Below are 21,846 nucleotides of genomic sequence, written 5' to 3' on the forward strand. Positions count from 1 at the left end.
GGGGTGGGGTGGGGGGGTGGGGCAGGACCCCGCCGGTCGCAGCCTTTCAAGTTAATTTTTATGAATAGTATAAGATGGAATTCTGAGATCAACCAGGGTGTGGTTGTTAAGTCAGCTGGCTCTCACATGGATGACTGTGCAGTTTGAGTCCTGGACCCAGTGGTCCTCAAAATCCTGAGAGGAGAATGAAAAATAAGGGAGTGCAACATGGTCATCCCCCCCGGGGGGACCCAAACAGAAACGTCTTTTCCTTGGTTTCTGGCTTGCTGACTCACCTTGCAGATCTTGGGACTCGGTCAGCCTCCGTAACCCTCAGAGTCAGTTCCTTTTAATAAATCTATTAGTTCCATTTTTCTGGAGAATCCAAAGCACATTCTTCACATGATTTCCCGGTTTTCCAGTTATCTCTCTAATCCTTCATCTTACTATTCTTTGTCATTTTCTTGTCATCTATTAATTGCCACTGACATCTGTATTTGTATATCTATGGACCCCTCAAATTTAATATGATCAAAATGGAGTTCATGCTGATAACTTCCAAACTCTTTTATTCCAGTCTCTTGTTAATAACAACCACAACACCCTTCTGTTTTTTGGGACTTCCTTTTCTTCTTTCTTTCCCTTTCACCCCATATTTGATCTGTCAGCAAATACAATTGGCTTTATCTTAAAATCGATCCAGAATCCAGAGGTCTCTCAATTTTTCTATTGTGGCCCTCCTAGAATATGCCACCATCATCTTTTGCTGGGGTTGTTGCAATGGTCTCCTAAACTAATCTCTTTGCTTCCATTTTTGCTTCATTTTAGTCTATACTTCACAGAGCAGCCTGAGTGATTTTGTTAAAAACAAAGTCAGAAGACCAGCAGATACTATAATGGTTAAGTCGCTGGACTCTCACATATTTTACTGCAGTTCGAGTCCTGGACCCAGTGGCTTAAACTCATGCTGTGTGCATGTGCATGCATACCCAAAATCCTGAGAGGAGAATGGAGGAGAAGGGATTGTAGTGTGGCCATCCCCCCTGGGAAGTGATTTCTCACTTTCTGTCTCTCTGTCAATTTCTCTTTCTCAAAAATAAATAAATAAATAAAAAAGTCAGACCATGTGTTCCTCAGCTCAATATCTTTCCATGGCCTCTCATTTCACTCACAGAAATAAACAAATAAAGAAACAAACAAATAAGTAACTCTGTATAAAGAATGTATAATATGTTCTAAATTTCAAGTTGATTTGGAAACTATGTTATCCTATGAATGACCAAGGTATTCATTCTCAGCAGAAGCGTTATCTTCTCCAAAGCAGAAAAACTGCTTTTGTGGGAACACAGAAATCTATATTATAATGGTTTGTGGCTTTTCAAAGGTCAACATTACCCAACAAAATTTTATTTCCTTATATTTAAATTCACTTCATGAGGTTTTTTTTTTTCCTTTCTTAAAAAAAAATTTCTTTTTTAAGATTTTCACCACAGGGCATATGTACTTGCTGGAGAGAGAGACACGAAGAGGGAAAGTGAGAATCCCCCACCCCTACCCCCACCCCGTCCCCCAGCACCCTCAGCAGGGATGGCCATATCATAACCCCTTCTCCATTCTCTGCCTGGGATTTTGGGCATGCATGCATACATACCTAGTGTGATTTTCATGCTGCCGGGACTGGGACTTGAGCCAGGGTCAGTCATATGGGAATCCAGGGCTGTAACCATTACACCACTGCTGGCTCCCACTTCATGGGTTTTCTTGAGCAGCAAGAATCACTGCTTCGTGGGTTTTCACAAAGCAGCACTGACACTGAGTTCACAGAAGTTATGCAAATGTATAAACATCAGAGCTACAAAATTATGGCAAATAAATGGTTGTGACTGGCAGATTTTTGATCAATTGCAACATCTCAACGTCATAGAATGAGAACTGGCCTGCTTGTGTCTGTTAGTTGCCACTGGCTTCCCGTGGATATTACGTTTGATTCGTGCTGCTGTTGTGTACAACTTGGGCTTTAAGAATTAAAAATAATTTATGTTTCATTACTTAATTCTACAAAAGTTGTTCAACCCATCATTAATTATGTCAAGTGCTGAAAAGAAAAGGTATTGGTAATTTCTGAGTGAATAGTCTGTTGTTTCATTGAAAGCCCATTCAACTAAAGAAAATCCATGGGTTTTGTGTGCAATAGTGCTTTTTTCACCTGAGGCTATGAAACCATTAAAACTTTTTAATCACTAAAAAAGAGAACACTCTCATGAAGTAACTAAATTTATTGTCTATTTTGAACATTTAAAACAGAACTTTGAGCAATGTGACATTATTATTCCTTATGTAAGGACAAACAAATGAATGACAATTGAGTCTTACAAAACTGCAGGAATCACGGAAAAACTTGGTGTTCATAGCAGTTGCTAAGACTGGTGTGTAAACATAGAAACTGTAATTTTAATAGCAATGCAGAAAAATCCTTTCAGCATTTGAAACACTCTACCAAGTGAGCAATGATTAAATTCCAAGATATTAACACTAGAAAACAGCTAACTGGAAAACTGAAAACAAAAATTTCTTTTGCAGATTGTTTAAACCACAGTTAATGACAATATGGCCCTCCTAGTGGTAATAGTTATTTTGACCGAGCAATTCCACTTCTGTTTATCTACCCAAAGGATAGGGGACCAGTTGGAAAAGTGCTTGCACATCTATATTTATTGCAGCATTATTCACAATTGCTAAGGCATGGAACCAATCCAAATGTCCACAAAGAGATGAATGCATTGAAAAAGTGTGGTGCATATACTTTATGGAATATCACCCAGTCGTAAAAAACAACAGGGCATTTCATAAAAAGTGGACAAATTTGGAAGATTTACTACTTAATGAAGCAAACCAGATTATGAAAGAGAGACATTGTATGTCTCCACTTAGTATATTTCATCTGTCCACACTGTGGCAGAAACTGAAAGATTAGAGTACATATAATCACAGAAAATGATTGCAGATACTGGAGACAGTATGGGAAGAGGGGGGAAGAAGGGAGAAAGTGTGAGGAAAGGAAGCAAAGAGAAAAACAGAGAGGCAAGACATTTATGGGACACAGAAATGGATCATTGTCTTTTGATGATAATGCGTATAATACCCTCAACTGGACTGGGGTGAAGTGTATTCATATTGGGTAAATTCACTGTACAAGCTGTAGTGTTGTACAGTGATTGAATGTATAAAGTAAAATTAAAGTTTAAAAAAGTATTTCTTTCAGAATGGTTGTAAATAGTAAGATGTTAGAAACTGACTATAATAGAACATTTGTTTTTGCTGCTATAAAATTTGATTTGATGAGACACAAGTACTATAGATGTCTTGTGCTTTTTTATTTATTTATTTATTTTTGGAGAGGTTTTTGCTATAGGGCGCGTGCGCTCACCAGACAGACAGAGAGAGACAGAGACAGAAAGCAAGAAATCACCCCCCAGGGGGCATGGCCACTCCACAATCCCTTCTCCTCCATTCTCCTCTTGGGATCTTGGGCACGCACGCACACACGCCCGGCGTGAGTTTTAAGTCACCGGGTGCGGGACATGAACCGCAGTCGACTACATGGGAGTCCAGCGACATAGCCATTACGCTAACTGCTGGTCCCCGATGTCTTGTGCTTTTGATGGAGCAAATTCCAAGGTTGGAGGACATAAAGGCTCATAGTCAACCTAAAAGAAGTATCCTGAAGTTCTTGCCATAAACTGCATTGTGTATCACATTGACACCAGACTGGTTTCAAAAATATATATATTAGTTCAGTTTTCATCTCTAATTTAGTATAGCAATTAAACCATCAATGAAATAAAAGTCAGATAGCAAATATAATCTGCCTTTTCAAACTTTCGTTTTTATCAAGAACAGTATGTAAGGATTCTTCTACACAAAAGTCAGAAGGCTTTCTAAAGATTTAGAAATCTTTTTGTAATTATTTGATAGAGAGCAAAGGAGACAGCTTTAACAAAGACTTTCAGCAAACACAAAAACAATATACACTATATGGCTTGAATTTTTCTGAAATTCAAATAAGAATCAAGAGGCATAATTATAGTAATAGACTGTAATGCATTTTAGCTTAAAACTGAAACTATCTGAAAGCAGTCTAATGAGATAACGATCTTACAGGATGCTGAAGTTAGCTGAAGTCAATGAATCACTCATAAAAAATCATAAGAATTATTCAGATTGTTTTTTTTTTATTAATTTCAAGAGAAACCATTTTAGCTTTAATGAATCAAAGTAAAAAAAAAAAGTTAAGAAAAATTTGCTTAAGACTTAAAGCCAGGAAACAGGTTAAAAAAATAATAATAGCAAACTAAAGACAGTGCAGGAGAAGGGTGGTCAATGGGAGGAGGGGAGGATTCAAAGGGAAAAAAAATGAACAGACACAAAAGTGAAAAATTACTGATAATAATGTGTATGATGATATCTTTGACTGGACCAATATGCCGTGTATTCAAGGTGGCAAAATTCATTTTCTATGCTGTAAAGATGTACAGTGATTAAATGTAAAAAAAAAAAAAATTAGAGGGAACCAGCAGTTAGCGTAATGGCTATGTCGCTGGACTCCCACATAGTTGACTGTGCTTTGCGTCCCAGCCCCAGTGGCTTAAAACTCACGCCGGGCGTGTGTGTGTGCGTGCCCAAGATCCCGAGAGGAGAATGGAGGAGAAGGGATTGTGGTGTAACCATCCCCCCTGGGGGGTAATTTTTCGCTTTTTGTCTCTATGTCTCTCTCTGTCTGTCTGGCGAGCACACGCACCCTATAGCAAGAACCTCTCAAAAAAAAAAATTAGAAAAGAAAAATAAATAAATAAATATTTTTAAAAAAGAATGATTCAGATTGAGGTCAGCAGGTGGCATTGTGGTTAAGGTACTGGACTCCCATATGGCTGACTACAGTTTGAGTCCCAGACCCTATGGCTCAAAACTCCACCAGCTCATGTGTATGCATGCCCAAAATTTTGAAAGGCCAATGGAGGAGAAGGGATTACACATGGCCATCCCTCCTGGGGTAGCAGGGCAGGGTAGCGATTTCTCACTTTCCTTCTCATTGACTCTCTCTTGTCTCCCTGGGGAGCACACACTCCCTACTGCAAAATAAATAAATAATTGAGGTTATCTGTGTTGTTCAAAGGAGAATGAAAAATAGATTTTCAGATTTATTTTCTAGAATTGAAGCCATGTTAGACCCAGTAGAAAGAAATACTCAGTGAGCCATAGAAGAAATTCAAATAGGACTCATTGAATCAAAATGAAATGAAGGGAACCAGCAGTTAGCGTAATGGCTATGTCGCTGGACTCCCACGTAGTCAACTGCGGTTCGCGTCCTGGACCCGGTGGCTTAAAACTCACGCCAGGCGTGTGTGTGTGCGTGCCCAAGATCCCGAGAGGAGAATGGAGGAGAAGGGATTGTGGCGTGACCATCCCCCCTGGGGGGTGATTTCTTGCTTTCTGTCTCTCTGTCTCTCTCTGCCTGTCTGGCAAGCGTATGCTCCCTATAGGAAAAACCTCTCCAAAAAATAATAATATATATATATATATAAAATGAAGAATGAAAATGTAAACTTGAAAAAGGTGAAATTGCTAGTGTACGGACCAAAACAACTAGGTTTCTTTTTTCAACAATATGATCCGAAATGACAAACGTTCTTTCTTCCCTAAGTTTTATATAGTTAAAAGTGGTTTTAGCTTAGTAAGTAATAATATTAGTAAAGGAAAGAAGCAAAATCGATATGTTCAAGAAGAGATGTTATCATTAAACTTACTAACATCACACTCAACACTGAATTTATAGTTTAAAACATCAAGTTCAGGGATCCCATTGAATAATTTCTAGATATATTGCTTTCTTTTGCAAACTAGATTAAAAATTAGTTTCTCATATTAAGCAAGCAGTGAAAGCTAAGTTCACTAAAAGCCACTTTAAAAAAATTTTTTTAAGAGAGGTTTTTGCTACAGGGCGCGTGCACTCGCCAGACAGACAGAGACAGACAGAGAGATAGAAAGTGAGAAATCACCCCCCAGGGGGGATGGTCACGCCGCAATCCCTTCTCCTCCATTCTCCTCTCGGGATCTTGGGCACACACGCACACGCGCCCGGCGTGAGTTATAAGCCACCGGGTCCGGGACTCGAACCACGGTTGATTACATGGGAGTCCAGCGACATAGCCATTATGCTAACTGCTGGTCCCTAAAAGCAACTTTTGAAATCAATTTAATTTTTGCTAGAAAAATACGTTTTGAATAATTTTACATGATTACATTGCTATTATATATTAATAACTTACTAATATTCACATATAGGTTGATTCACTACAATTTGTTTCAGTAAAGATATGCAGTAAATATATATATATATATATATAAAAGTTATACAGCATCCAGCTGGTGGTATGATGGTTAAAGTGGAAAGATTCTACATGGAAAACTGAGTAGTTGTCTGGGTTACTTTTTCATTTTCCATCTCTCTCTCTCTAGCAAGTATACACACTCCATAGCAAATTAAAAAAAAAAAGTTATTTAGAAAATACTCTTATAAAGTTAAATGACAATAACATTAAGTTTTAATTTAAACTTAAAATTTTACATAGTCATCCTTTTGTTAATTATTTATTTAATTTATTTATAATTACTATTTTTAAATTTGACCAAAGAGAGAGGAAAGGTGAGAAAGTCAGCTGTCAGGTTTTGAACTTAAACTGCAGTCGGCCACGTGGGAGTCCAGTGACCCAACCACCATGCCCCTTGCCAGCCCCTATTTAGTCGTTCTTAATCTTTTTTTTTTTTTGGAGAGGTTTTTGCTATAGGGCACGTGTGCTCGCCAGACAGGCAGAGAGAGACATAGAGACAGAAAGCGAGAAATCACCCCCCAGAGGGGATGGTCACGCCGCAATCCCTTCTCCTCCATTCTCCTCTCGGGATCTTGGGCACGCACACACACACGCCTGGCGTGAGTTTTAAGCCACCGGGTCTGGGACGCGAACCGCGGTAGACTATGTGGGAGTCCAGCAACACAGCCATTACGCTAACTGCTGGTTCCTAGTCGTTCTTAATTTTACATCAAATGAAGAGAGTAGGCTTTATCCTTATTGTTTTTATGTAGAAAGCACAGATACAATACAATAACTTACATGCAGCATTATCTATGTACTAAAATTATTTCGGGTGGTGTAATTAGAAAAACATTCTGAAAAGGCTCCTTCTAAGGTAAGGAATGCAAAAAAAATGGAGAAACACTGCTCTAAGGTTTTATAGAAGTGTTTTGAAAAAACATTTGTTTAAAATCAAATTATTACAAACAGAAAGGAATTGAGGTGAACGTTTGCTGCCTTGGTTTGCTTACTTGCTCTGTCTAACCCCAAATTAGCAGTTAGTTAATTATCTCTATCCAAGTGGAACTTACTGTGAATCTCTTCAAGGGCCTGGAATAAGATTAATATATTAAATATTCAGATTATTCAAGTGAGAACTCGTTCATGAACACTTATTTTTAAACCCTCGCTCTTCAGTTTTTCAAAAATTTTAGCATTTTTTTTTTACTAATGATTAGGTTCATATAAATAATCCATTCAGAAAAAGATACATTATATTTGGATTTTCATTATGACAAATTACACCCTTTGAAACCTTTTTTCATTCTATTCTATACACTAACTGATTGATTATTTTTTGTAACTTACTGTAATAGACTACATTTTACATACTTACAGTGTTTTTATTCTCTCATAGTTTATGGTAATAGGCCTAGCAGTATAATTTAAAAAAAATTTTTTTCCTGGGGAAGGATACTCAGTGGAGAAAGCAGCCTGAAGCAATTTGTAGGAAAAATTAATTGTAAAGATTCTAAAGAAGAAAATTTATTCATTTATTATACTGCTAAGGATTGTTCTTTATTATTTATTATTTGCTAAATCCAATAAAGATTGTTGGTTGGTATAAAAGTGTGTTTTAGTGAATGTATTGTTGTACATGGGTCTTCTCAGTAGCTTATCTCCTAAAGCCAAAAGAACCTGTTTTGAGATCAAACCATGCCTTTTAAGGAACCAATCTTTTTTTCTTTTTAAGTTTTTGCCATAAGGCGTATGTTCTTTGGGGAGAAGCAGAAAGAGACACAGAGAAGGAAAGTGAAAAATCACCCTCCAAGGAGATGGCCAGCCAGCAATCCCTTTCTCCAGTCTCCTCCTGGGGTTCTGGGCATGCACACACACAAGCCAGGTGTGATTTTGAAGCTGCTGGGTCCAGGGCTCAAACCATGGTGAGCCATGTGGGAGTCCAGCACCTTAACCACTGCACCACTTGCTGCCCCCCCCTCCCGCAAAAAAAAAAAGCCTTCATATTATAGTTTTCAAAGCTAGAAGCAAACCCATATACAAGTTTTCTCTGGCTTCACAATCAATTTCTCTTTCATTCCATGACATGCTAGTCAAGAGGGTGAGAAAATCACAATGCTACATACTATACTTCACAAATTGCAGTCCACGGGCTGGATGGTGGCATTGTGGTAAAAGGCGATGCTTTGTGAGGCAGATCTGCATAGGAAGGTTGCTTGTCCTCATCCAGAGACCTCCGAGTACACCAGGCATGCATGTGCTTGTGATCTGGGCTGGTTGAGGCTGGATGTGGATTGCAGTGTCAAGATCCTGTTGAGGACCAGCAGTTGGCGTAATGGCTATGTCGCTGAACTCCCATATAGTAGACCGTGGTTCAAGTCCTGGACCTGGTGGCTTAAACTCACACTGGGCGAATGTACATGCATGCACAGGATCCCGAGAGGAGAATGGAGGAGAAGGAAGTGTGGCGTGGCCATCCCCTCTGGGGGTTGATTTCTCACTTTCTATCTCTCTGTCTCTCTGGCGAGCGCGCACGTCCTGTAGCAAAAACCTCTAAAAAAAAAAAAAAAGATCCTGTTGAGGTGGCTGTATCTCTCTCTGTCTGTCGCTCATGGAATAAGTAAGCTTAAAAATGATAGTTCATTCCATTTACCTTTTAAATTACCCTCCAAGAGATTTTTTAAATATCAATATTAGCAAAATTCTCCCTTCATTATGTTAGTTACTTTTGGTTTCTACAATATCAGTCATTTATCTGTAATGCCTTCAGATCTCCTTTGAGTACAATTTCCTTGGGCAAACTTTTGTAGAGTTGCTCAAAACCTTGAACCTAGAGGAAAAATGGAATCTGTTAGCTTGCTTTGGGTTGTGTTTCTGTATTCATAGCATTCAGATGCTATTGTTGACCTGAAAACTTCATGTTAACTTATGACATGATTACATCTAGCAAGGGAATAAAAACACATGCAGAAAAAGCTTGTGCAATGTTAAAAGCTTGTTAATGCTGACATTAACACTGGCTCTTCCTCAGTCTAACTTTAGTCTTCATCAGAGAGACAGAAGGGCCCATCTGTAAAATATGGCCTTTGTCCAGTCCAAAAAGTTTATTTTGATTCTTTTCGGAGTTGTATTCTAAAGATTGCTTTTCTAAATCAGATAGAAATGATTCAGAGTCACGAAGCTATTCTTGAAAAACTCTTTGGACCATGCAGGTATTTGAGGCAGAGAAAATGTTTTAGTCCCAAAGGCCACTCTGTGTAACCTGTCCTCAGAGAGCATCGGCAGTCATTCATTCAACACTCCGGCATTGAGTCTGCTATGCATAAAATTCTGGAGTAGATCTGGGATACAAAGATGATTAAAAATATAATCCTAACCCTCAAAGGATTTGCAGCTGGTTAGGAGAAACAGAACAACATGTAAACAAATCATTGTTCTATGATGAGATGAGCACTGTAAAGACAGACAGGTGGGCAAAGGACTGCATGATGTGAGGGAGGGTGTGACGGCTCTGCCTGCAAAGATCCAGGCAAGACAGCTTGGAGGAGTGCCTGAGCCAGTTCTGGAACACAGTTGGTGAACGTTCCTGGGGATGAGGACTGTCACCATGCTTGAGGCACCACACATGCAGCCCACTCCAGCTGAGCAAGGCTGGAAGCAGGAAGTACATTCCAGCAGCTGCACAGGAATGAAAGGCTCATGTGCCTTGCTGAGAGGTTGGGGCATTACTCTCTTGGAAGCTCTTTGGTTTTCTTAAGTGGGAGGTGATCAGAAAGGGAAATATTCCTATTAGGAATATTAGCCTGGTGGCAATATGAAAGTGAATGAAAGGTGAGAGACTGGCCAGCCAGGGTCCAGGGAGTCCAACTGGGAGGCTTACAAATGGCGGTGCATGGTGATAAGGGTGGACATGAAGTAATAAGAAGAAAGGGACAGAGTGTTATGACACTTAAAAGGTGGAACCAGTGAGACATGGCTACGGAAGAGATTTCGAGAGAGGCTGAGAGAGAAGACGGAGTGAAGGCAAACCCCTGAGTTTCTGACTCTGGTAATCAAGGTACTATGCAGAAACAGGTGAATAAGAGGGGAGGGACTCTTTTACAGAGATATTTTGAAGCTGAGTGTTGATTATTTTGACCTTGAGACTTCTGTGGGATATCCAACGAAAAATAACCAGAGTGACAGTTTTATACCTAGGCTGTAAGTACGAATACAATACCCCAGGATGAGGGTATACAGTAATAAAAAATTAAAGGTCTGAGTCCTTAGGAACTCCAGCATTAAGACTGGGGCACATGGGGGGATGTAGAAAGTGGTAAGAGGTAGAGGAACTAGCGAAAGAGACTGAGGAGTAGACGCCCATTAGGAAGAGTAGTACAGTAGGAGCAATCCGTGTTGATGGCTGGGCTCTTGATGTATCACCAAATGCCTCCAGTTGCTACACCCTTGAACTTAGGAGCCAGAAAACTGAAATATTCAGGAAAACTGAAATACTCAGGAGTCAGTGGGTGGCATAGAGGTAGCGCGATGGTCTGTAGTGCTGAACCCACCGGGAAAAGTCCTGGGTTCATGGCCATGGCATGCCATGTGATGGGCATGCATACCCGTACCCATGATCCAGGATGTCGGGGTTGGGGTGGATCATGGCGTGAGGACCCTGTTGAGGATGCCTGTCCATCCTCTCTCACTTTCGCTCTTCAAAGAAAAAAAAAAAGAAAAAAGAAACTTACAGAAAAAAGGCTTAAATATTCAGCTTTAAGGCAAGAAGTCGCACATCTGAGGTTTAGCTTATTGGATTGGTTGCTAGGACAACAGAATTTCTACTTTTTAAAATGTCTGGTGGTTGGTCCAGCCAGGTGGTATGGTAGGGTAAGGTGTCTGGGTCCCACATGGCTGACTGCATGGTTTGAGTCCCGGATGTAGTGGATTGGAAAACACACTGGGTACATGTGCATGTGTGCCCAAAATCCAGACAAGAGAATGGTGGAGAAGGGATTGCAGCTTGGCCACCCCCTGTAGGGTGATTTCTTACTTTCTCTCTCTCTCTGGTGAGCATGCATACCTTATAGAAAAAAATAAGTAAATAAATAAAATAAAATGGTCACAAGACACTGAAGCTGGATCTCACAATGGAGACACACAGGTCTGTAGCATCCACACCCTCTCTGAGCACTGTGCATATTTCTATTGCAGAGATTTGCTTGTGCACCTCTGCACTGTCCAGATCCCAACATCTGAAAAGAAGGAAGAAATGTACAAATCACTTGAGTCAAATAACTTGAATATTAAGAAAAAGAAAAATGTATTTATTGCTGTAACCTCTGGGCATAGGAAATCTTTTGTGCCTATCTGTTCTGTTTCTTTTTAAAATGCCTCATTACTGGGGTCAGTAGGTGGCTTGGTGGTTAAGGCGCTGGACTCCCATAAGAATAACCATGGTTGGAGTCCCAGACGTGGCAGCTTGAAACTCATGCTGGGCACATGCCCAAAATCCTGAGAGGAGAATGGAGAAAGGACTGTGGTATGGCCACCTCTCCAGGGGGTGATTTATCATTTTCTGTCTTCTGTCTCTCCAGTGAGCACACATGCCCTATAGTAAAAATCTCTTAAAAAAAAAAAAAAGTGCCTCGTTACCACAGCAAATGCCACATCATAAGCTTTCTAGTATTAGCAAGATGTAGAACACTTTCCGGAAGAAATACAAAAAAATCATATGCATTTCTATGAGCTACAATGTTGTCAGGAGTCAACATTTTTTGGAGATGTTTTTCTTTTGAATGACAATTTGTAACGACACCAAGAAACACTACCGCTCACTGTAGCTACCAAGCAGATGGATACCAATATACACCCACTGCAAAATCAAAAAAGACAGAGATCCAAATCTCCCTGTGTTTTTTGTTTGTTTGCTTGGGTTTGTTTGTTTATTCACTATTATTATTTGCTGTTATTGATCATGCGAATGCCATTTGAATCTGAATTTGAAATTCTCAATTAAAAAGCACATTCAAAATCAAATTATTTTTCCTGAATATTGGTCCTATTTCAATTTAGTCAATAGATACAATGTTACTTAGAAATAATTATTTTATTAAGGTTCTAGTTTGAATAAACAATCTTTCCAAAGAAGACCAGATGTTAGAAAGCTGAGAATGTTGTAAATCAGACTTCATCACTGAAAGTTAGAAAAATATTCTGGATATGTCTACGTTTTGCTTATTCAAATAAAACAGTTAAGGAAAGACAATATTTGTTATCCTTTTATCTTATCTCATCTTTTCTGATATATCCAAAAAGTTCAGCTCATTTGCTCTCTGTATTAGTTAGAGTAATAGTTAAATTTCTTTAACAAGGAACTCATAAATACAGCTGCTTAAAGAAGGCAGATGAAGGGAGAATATTCTAGGATGGTGAGAGAGCTCTACTTCACATGTCGTTCAGGACCCTCCTTGTTCTGCCAGTCCTGTGGGCATCATCCTCATTTGCACAGTCAAAGCTGGCTATGGTCATGTCCACATTCTGGCTTAGGAAAATGAGAAAGAGGTGGCAAATGGCTTTTCTTTAAAGTTGGAAGTCCCTTGGGGCCAGTAAGTGGCATGGTGGTTAAGGCTCTGGATTTCCACATGGCTGACCACAGTTTGAATCCCGAACTTGGTGGCTTGAAAATCACAACAGATCAATAGATAAATAAATAACTTTTTTTTTCTTTTCTTTCTTTCTTTCTTTCTTTCTTTCTTTCTTTCTTTCTTTCTTTTTCTTTCTTCTTTCTTTCTTTCTTTCTTTTTTAACTTGAAGGCCCCAGAAGTTGTTCATATTCCATTGGCCTACGCTTAGCTAGATAGCCCTACCCAGATGTAAGGGAAACAGACAATACATATAGCTGGCCCTTTGTAAACTCTAGTCCTATGGGAGAAGGGGAGAACAGATTTTGGTGGACAACCAAGAGTTTTCTGGTCTCTGTAGGGTTCTCTGCTAGAAACACTAAAATGCTGAATTTGGATTGACGGCTAAAACAATGCTTAAAATGAACTAAAGATCACATTGCAGAATAAGAGAAATGGAATGCAATCTATTCCGAATGTGTATTATTGAGAGATGCAGTAATGCAGAAAGATAGTAAAAGGCCCAGAGCTTAAATAAACACATTTGAATAAGAGGTGATGTGTGGCAAGACAAATGAAAGTCAGTAGATTTACCATGCCTCTATCCAAATGAAAATAAGGTCACCCCTGATTCTGAGAAGTTCATATAGGAAAGGGAAAGAATTCTAATTAGGATTAAGAACATTATCTCTCTCCAAATGTCTGCAAGCATACAATACTGGTTTGTCTATGGCTATACCTATAATTTTGCAATATGACTTTTTTAAAAGGAGGAGACAATTTGGTAAACTGATAACTAATTTAGATAATGCTAATTGTATTGGGTAGAAGATGATTAGGAAAGTTATAAAAGAAACCTCAAGTGTGCTCTGCATGGGATATTATTGAAAACATGAATATTGTGTGAAGCTGTTATCCCTTCCACAAAAGACAGATGATTCCTGGATGTGCTCGTACTACACAGAATCAGAAGAGGAGTAGCTGAGGCAGGACTGGAGGGCATAGTGGGTACACCGATGTCGGTATACTCTCAGTCCCTCTGAATTCCTTTCTCCAAGTGGTGTGGTGTGTGTGTGGACTTGCACACACGTGTGACCTGATTGTCTAACAGCATTACCTTGCTTTATCATCACAAACCGTACTCTGCATGTGGATTACCAGTACAAATTTACTTCCCTCTCTGTGAAATACAAACAACCTTTAATATTAAGTAAACCCTCTCGATTTTAGCTGTGCACACAATTCACCGTTTCAGAACAATGTGGGACTTACACATGCCTTCTTGTGGAATGGCTGCTATCAGTAATCAGTTGTTGGAGAGTAGTCAAATATTTGTTTCTTATTTTAGGTATCATAATGTGTACGATGGTTAATTCTAGGTGTCAACTTGACTGGATTAAGGGAGACCTATTATACGTAGCTGGCAAAGCATTATTTCTGGGTGTGTTTGGGAGGGTGTTTCTAGAATGAACTGATATGTGAGTTGATGGACTGAATGGGGACAGTCTGCCCTCAGTGTGAGCAGGGAGCACCCAATCAGCTGCCTATCCCCCACACAATGGACAAAAAGGAAGAGAAAGGATAAATTCACTCTCGCTCTCCTAGAACTTGGACATCATTCTCCTACCCTTGGACATTGCAACTTCAAGTTTTCTAGCCTTTGCCTTCTGAGACTTGTTCCAGTGGTCCCTAGAGTTTTCAGGCCTTTTGCCTTTGGGTTTGGACTGAGAGTTATGCCATCAGCTTCCCTGATTCTGAGGCCTTCAGACTTGAACTGAGCCATGCTGTCTCCCTGGGTCTTCAGCGTTCAGACAACCCATTGTAGTACCTTCTTAGATTCCATAATTGCAAGAGCCAATGCTCCCAGCAAATCTCCTCCCACCTATATCTATCTATCTTTGTCTATATCTGTCTACCTATCTATCATCTGTAGCTATCTATCTACATCTATCATCTATCTCTCTATTATCTATCATCTATTCATCTTTATCTATCCTTCCATTCTATTGGTTCTGTCTCCCTAGAGAACCCTGAGTGATGCAGTGTGCTGATCTCCATAATTATAGTGTCCTATATTGAATTTGTTTGGTGTTATTTGAAATAATCGTATTTTCACGTCAGGTAATAGTCAACGAGGAAGATATGATAACTGTCTCATGAGCACTTAATCAGGCAAAAGATGACATTTATAAGATGCAAAAAACAGGGGCCAGCAGGTGGCGCTAGATTCTCACAAGGTCAGCCGTGATTTGAGTCCTGAACCTGGTGACTTGAAATTCATGCTGGGTATGTGTGCATGCATGACCAAAATCCCAAGAGGAGAATGGAGGAGAAAGGATTGCAGCATGGCCATCCCCCCAGGAGGGATGGTTTCTTGCTTTCCGTCTCTCTCTGTCTCTCCAATGAGCACACACATCCTATAGCAAAAATCTCTCTCAAAAAGAAAGAAAAAACAGGGGCCGGCAGGAGGCATGGTGATTAAGGCACTGGACTCCCACATGGCTGATTGTGGTTCAAGTCCTGGGTCTGGTGACTTGCTTTCTCACTTTCCCTGCCTCTCTCTGTCTCTCTCTGCCTCTCTCCAGTCAAATTTAAAAATAATAATAATAAATAAAATTAAAGAAATAATTCTTTTAAAAATAAATAAAAATTTAAAAGATGCAGCCAACATAATTTCGCTTCTGAAATCTAAGCCAAGTAACCCCTCTGAGCTTCTCTCCCATAGGCTGAGCCATTGTTTATTCTTTTCTGCCTTTCTTTGCACCATGAGAGAATTCTTGTGGACCACTTTCCCTAAAGTTTCTTGTACATGGATTCTGACTGGATTTGGTCAATCTTTGGAGTTCAAAGGGCAAGTGCATAGTTTTGGGGCAGTTCTTCCTGGCTGCCTCTCTCTTCCCACACTGTCTCAGGCATCAGCTGGTTTTCTCTATAACCCAACTCCCACTAGGTGACCTTCTCTACTGTTTCATCTTGGTTCTAATAACCTGCTTTCTTCTCCTTGCCCCTTCAGTTTAGAGGTAGTAACAGCTTTCCACTGTAGCTAGTGTCTGGGTACATCACCGTCTGTTGTTCATTTTCTAAACCTCTATAGGAAGTATTTTCCTTAAAGTTTCTTCAATTGAACCACTTGGGTTAATTCTGTTTCCTGCCACACCCTGACAGGGAAGATAGCTGACCAGCCTTTGTGTTGGTCTTCATTCTACATTCTCTGCCCATTCTGTTTCATTTTCTTTCATTCTCTCTCTCTCTTCTTTTTTTTTTGGAGAGATTTTCACTATAGGGCGCGTGTGCTCGCCAGACAGACAGAGACATAGAAACAGAAAGCGAGAAATCACCCCCCAGGGGGGATGGTCATGCCGCAATCCCTTCTCCTCCATTCTCCTCTCGGGATCTTGGGCATGCACGCACACGCGTCCGGCGTGAGATTTAAGCCACCGGGTCTGAGACGCGAACCGCAGTCGACTACGTGGGAGTCCAGCGACATAGCCATTACGCTAACTGCTGGTTCCCTTTTTTTTTTTTTTTTTTTGTAGAGGATTTTTTCCTATACAGCGCGTGCACTCACCAGAAAGACAGAGAGAGACAGGGTGACAGAAAGTGAGAAATCACCCCCTGGGGAAGTGGCCATGCCACAATCCTTTCTCCTCCATCTCCTCTTGGGATCTTGGGCACAAATGCACACACACCCGGCATAAGTTTAAACCACTAGGTCCGGGATTCGAACTGCAGTCAACTACACGGGAGTCCAGCGACATAGCCATTACACTAAATGTTGGTCCCCATTCTCTCTCTCTTAAATGCAACAAATCCTTGTCCCATCACAATGTACGCCCTTGTTAAAGTCATCAGAGGCATTAATGAATAATAAATCCATGGTCAGTTCTCAGCCCTCATCTTACTTGATCTCTCAGCAGCATTGAACAAAGATGACCATTCCTTCCTCTTTGGAACTGTTCCTTCTCTTGACTTCAGGGACAAAACACTATACTGACGTTTTTAGCACCTCATTAGCCAATCTTCTCAGTCTCCTTTGCTGAAGCCATTTACCAAACCTGCTTTATATTTTTCATGGGGTCTTGCACAGCATCTCTGAAACTCCCTTGCAGTTTAGGGGGGCCCCAGGTACCACCCTCAAATCTTTCCATGCACCATCATCCATGTTCTTTCCTTTTCTCCTCATATAACGGAGCTGCTCACGATGACCTTGGAAACCATGGGTTGATGATGGAGGAGTCGTACAGTGGAAGAGTCACCCACCCCTTCATCATATTAGTGAGGAATAAATTACTGTTGTTTGAACTGTTGTTCATGTTCAGTTTTTGTTTGTTAACAGCAAGTAGTGTTATCTGTCAGTCACGTGGGAGTCCAGAACTGCAGTCGGACATGTGGGATTCCAGCACCTTAACCATCACACCACAGGCTGGCTCTGGTCTCTTCTCTTTCCAAAAAAATGTTCTCTTCTCTTGCCCTTGTGATATTACCTGGCCTCATGGCATGAAATGCCAGCTATATTTTTCTCAGCGTCAGTCTTCCAGTTGCTCAAGCTAAAAACCATTCTGGAAACTGACATCTGATCTGCTGATAAACCCTATTGGTGTTACCATCACAACGTATCCACTGTCCCCCTTGTTGTCATCTCTGTGGTGAGCGTGCTGGTCTAGCATGTACCTGCACCTGGAATACTGCAGTAGACCCCTGCTGGTCTCCCTGCTTCTGCCCTTGCTCTTTCCAGTCTGTCTGTCCTTAACATAGTCACCGGCATGCCTTAGGATAAAGTCAGATCATACCACTCCTCTGCTCGACACCTTTATAGCCTTGCCTTCCACGCTGAAGAAGCACAGTCGTCTTATAACAGCTTACCAGCCTACGCCAGTGGCCCCAGTTCTCTCCTTAACCTCTCTTCCCCCAGCTGTCTTTTCTCAGCACTCCTGCACAGGCCTGCTTGCTGCTCGTTCCTGCACATTCCCATCTCAGGGCCACTTTCTTCTTCTTTCTTCCTCTGGATGGTCCCAAAGTCTCTGTCCCTCACCCGCTTGACTCAGATATCACCTAATCAATGAGGTTTGCCTGACTAGCCATTTAAATTGCACCCCCTCTGCACACACTCACCTCTTTTCCTTTCTTTTCATTCTTTCTCCACAGCAGGTAGCCCCATCATACACATTATTTATTTGATTGCATTCTCTCTCTCTCTCTCTCTCTCTCTCTCTCTCTCTCTGTCTCCTCTCCCTAGGGTTTAGCTCAATGAAGGGAGGGGTTTTTGATTGTTTTGTTCCCTACGATACTTCAGTACCTAGGGCAGGGTTTGGTATACACAGTCATGATCAGGAAATATTTGTGTTTTGAATGAATGAGTGAGTGAATGAATGAATGGATTTTCTGCATTTCTTTTAAACCAGACAAGAAATCCAACCTTTAATATGTTTCTTAAAGAGTAGATCATACCAGAAATGGGACCAGACCTGGTGCCGCAGTTGGCTCCCACGGGAAGGTTTCAGTTGGAGACCTCCCTGAGTATGCCAGGCATGTGCGTGCCAGGGATCCAGGATGGCTGAAGCTAAGGGTAGATCAGTATCAACATCCTGCTGGTGATGCTGTCTGTTTGTCTCTCTCCCTCTCTGTCTGTCTCCAAAGAAAGAAAGAAACAAAACAGAACAACAACAACAAAAAACAAACAACAAAAACAAAAAAAATACGAGAAGCTTTGCAGAGGGGAGACCCGCGAGCACAGGGACCACCAGTAGCCTCGTCAGCAAGTCAAGAGTGAGATGACTCTAGAGCAGCAGACCAAGCTGGGAGCCCAGCTCGGGCCCACTCTAGGCTCACGCAGTGGGTCAAGAGCAATACCCACGTGCTCCTAAGTGGCCACAACCACAGGCTCTCCGCTTCTGGAAGGCCCTCCCTAGGCACTCCAACATGGTGCTGCAGAAATGGAAGGAGTTGGGCCAAACCTCAGGAGCAGCAAGGACAGGGAGTCCAAGCCAGCTCCAAGGACCTTTAGGGGTCCAAAGCATGTCCGTGTGCAGATGAGGTCATTGTGGTCCGATGAAGGGGGCTCACTGGAGCGCTTGGTGGCTCCCCACAATCAGGACTCACTCATCTACCCTGCAAACACCTACCCTATGTGATATAAATACAAAATCCCTTTTTTTTCAGGGAAAGAAAAGGTAGAAAATTGACAGAGGTGGCTTCCCACTCTAACCGAATATACTTGCACCATCACCAATCAGCATTTTCACAGCCCTTGAAATTGAACCCATCCCAATAATCATGCTGACAGAGCTGTTGCAAAAAACTGAGTTCCTCTAACAGCGTTCCGAGAACCAGGACAAGCAGGCATGGGGAGCTAGTGCCACTGCTAGATTCAACACGGCAATGTATTGAAGAAAGTGTCTTTAATATGCAATACTGCCAGAGGGTTATAACTGTAATGTGTCTTAAAAACATACTTATACTTTTCTTTCTTTTTCTTAGAGAGTTTTTTTTTGCTATTGGGTGCTTGTGCTCGCTGGAGAGACAGACAGAAAGCGAGAAATCACCCCCAGGGAGGATGGACATGCTGCTATTCCTTTTCCTCTATTCTCCTCTTGGGAATTTAAAAATATATATATATTATTGAACTTTGTTTTATTTATTTATTTATTTATTTATTTATTTATTTAAATTTGACCAGAGAGGGCCAAAGTGAGAGAGAAAGAAGGAAAGTAAGAAAGCAAGCTGCCAGGTCCGAGACTCGAACCACAGTGAGTCATGTGGGAGGCCAGTGCCCTTGACCACCACACCACCTGCCAGCCCTTCTCTTAGGATTTTGGGCGTGCATGCACATGCATCCAGGGTGAGTTTGAAGCCACCAGCTCCAGGATTCAACAGCGGTCGACTACCTGGGAGTGCAGCGACAGAGCCTTTATACCATCTGCTGGCTCCAGTTACACTTCTCTTTGTAAAAATATTCTGAGTATACATAGTGTGGAAAAAACGTAGAAGAAAGAGAAAAAGGATAAAAGAGGAATGGAAAGTTTAGAAGAGAAGGATAGGAGGGGGAAACATCTATAGTCACGAAGGTATAAACAATGAACCGATTGCTACACGATCTATTTTTTTCTTTACCTTCAAGAAAGTCCTCTCTTTACAGAGCCTTTGGAAGTCAACTACATTACCATGCACCTCAGAGTACAGAGCATTAGTCGCTTATCAAACGCCGAACCAGAGCTGCTCTCGTTTCTTGCTGCACACGATTGGCAATCAGTTCACATCATCGTAATTATCCTGTCATCAGCAGCATTTAAAGACAGACAGGGCCGTTCAGACATTGCACACAGCCCAAAGTGCAGATTTCAGTTACCTGTTTTCTGCATGTGAAATAGCCACTCCAGTTATGTCGCAGTAATGAAACATTTCTTACTGAAAACCCGGGAGAGATTAAACATGGTTTGGGCCTTGCCTGTGAGTAATGATGTCAAATGATGTAGTGGGGTAATTATTGTGAAGACTTAATTCCTGTGTCATCAGGTATTTATAGATATACAAAGCATTCTACTGATTAAACAGCATTCTAGGTGACTAAACAGGAACTGTGATTGACAGTTTACAGCTCAGACAGACTAAAAAGATTAAATAACATTAGAAAGTGGCAGGTGACTTCTCTCCCCTCAGGGCATTTTGCCCTGTGAGGAAAACGATTGAGACTTCTAATAATATTGCTAACAAGTAAGTTCTGAACTGTTGGCTTGCAGCAGTCATATTCCGGTAAGGAATGCAAAGCCTGTTATGCATCTTTTTCATCTTGGCGAGGTTGCAATGGCTATAAAAGTTAGATAGAAGGTAAAGGAAAATATCACTTCCCTTGAGACTTAAAATACCCTGAAACATGTCCAACTTCTGGGGGCAGATAATGTTTCAAAGCTGCTAGCCAAGATCAATTTGTTTTATATCTGATACATTCTCTCCTAGAAATAGAGCCAAGATTATCCCAAATTCAGTTATTCGTCATTTTGGGTAGCCGACATATAAAATGGCCCCTGGAGCTGAGCCTTCAGATATTTTACATGTTTCTTAATTACATACCTATGCATGCTTTATCCAGCCTCTCTCCTTTGCTTTTCTAGAAGGTTCAGAGAATTTTTACCCTCTCTTCTTTAAGCCGGATGCTACTGCTCCCTACAAAACCATAATCATAAAACCTTACATGCTAGTGGCTCTTTGAACTTTATGAAACTATTTTTTTCTCTTTTATCTAAAGGCAGTAGTGAATACCTAGCTAGACCCAGGGTTATGTGAGAACTACAACAGATGAAAGAACACACAGGCAGTTTTTTAACAATGGGTTGGCCCATATCATTTGGCAAATAATTGAAGTCATTTTCACTGATTAATTTACCATGGTTTCCTACACTAGCCTATAAAGTGGATGAGGTAAACAGTATGGTTTTTGTTCAATGGCTGAGGAATCGAAGGCACAAAGGTTGGGTGGCTTTTCTAATGTCACAAGACTTTTGAGGGCCTAAGTCAACCTCAGAATCCAAACCTGCTGGTTTCCAACTGAAGTGTGTTCTCTAGAATCTTCTAGACCACACTATAGCTCCAGAAGGAGAGATACCCTCAATTGCTCCATATCTTCTCCCTGAAGGAGAGAAGACCACCATGCTAATGTTCCCCAGGCTTCACCCCATTTGTCCCCATCCCACTTCTCCTCTATTTAGACTATTCTTTGTGCTAATGAAGGATACACACTTTGTCCCCTGGCAGATCTAGGTTGAAACCTAGTCCTGGCCCATAATTGTTGTGTATAAAATGGACATAGGTCTGTTAAAGGATTAAAGAAAGTGAGATATTGCCTACGTAGCGCCTGGCACACGGAAAACACTCCCTAAATTATCTTCATTGTTATTATTATT

This window comes from Tupaia chinensis, unplaced genomic scaffold (assembly GCF_000334495.1).
Source record: "Tupaia chinensis unplaced genomic scaffold, TupChi_1.0 Scaffold000133_1, whole genome shotgun sequence".
Lineage (NCBI taxonomy): Eukaryota > Metazoa > Chordata > Mammalia > Scandentia > Tupaiidae > Tupaia > Tupaia belangeri.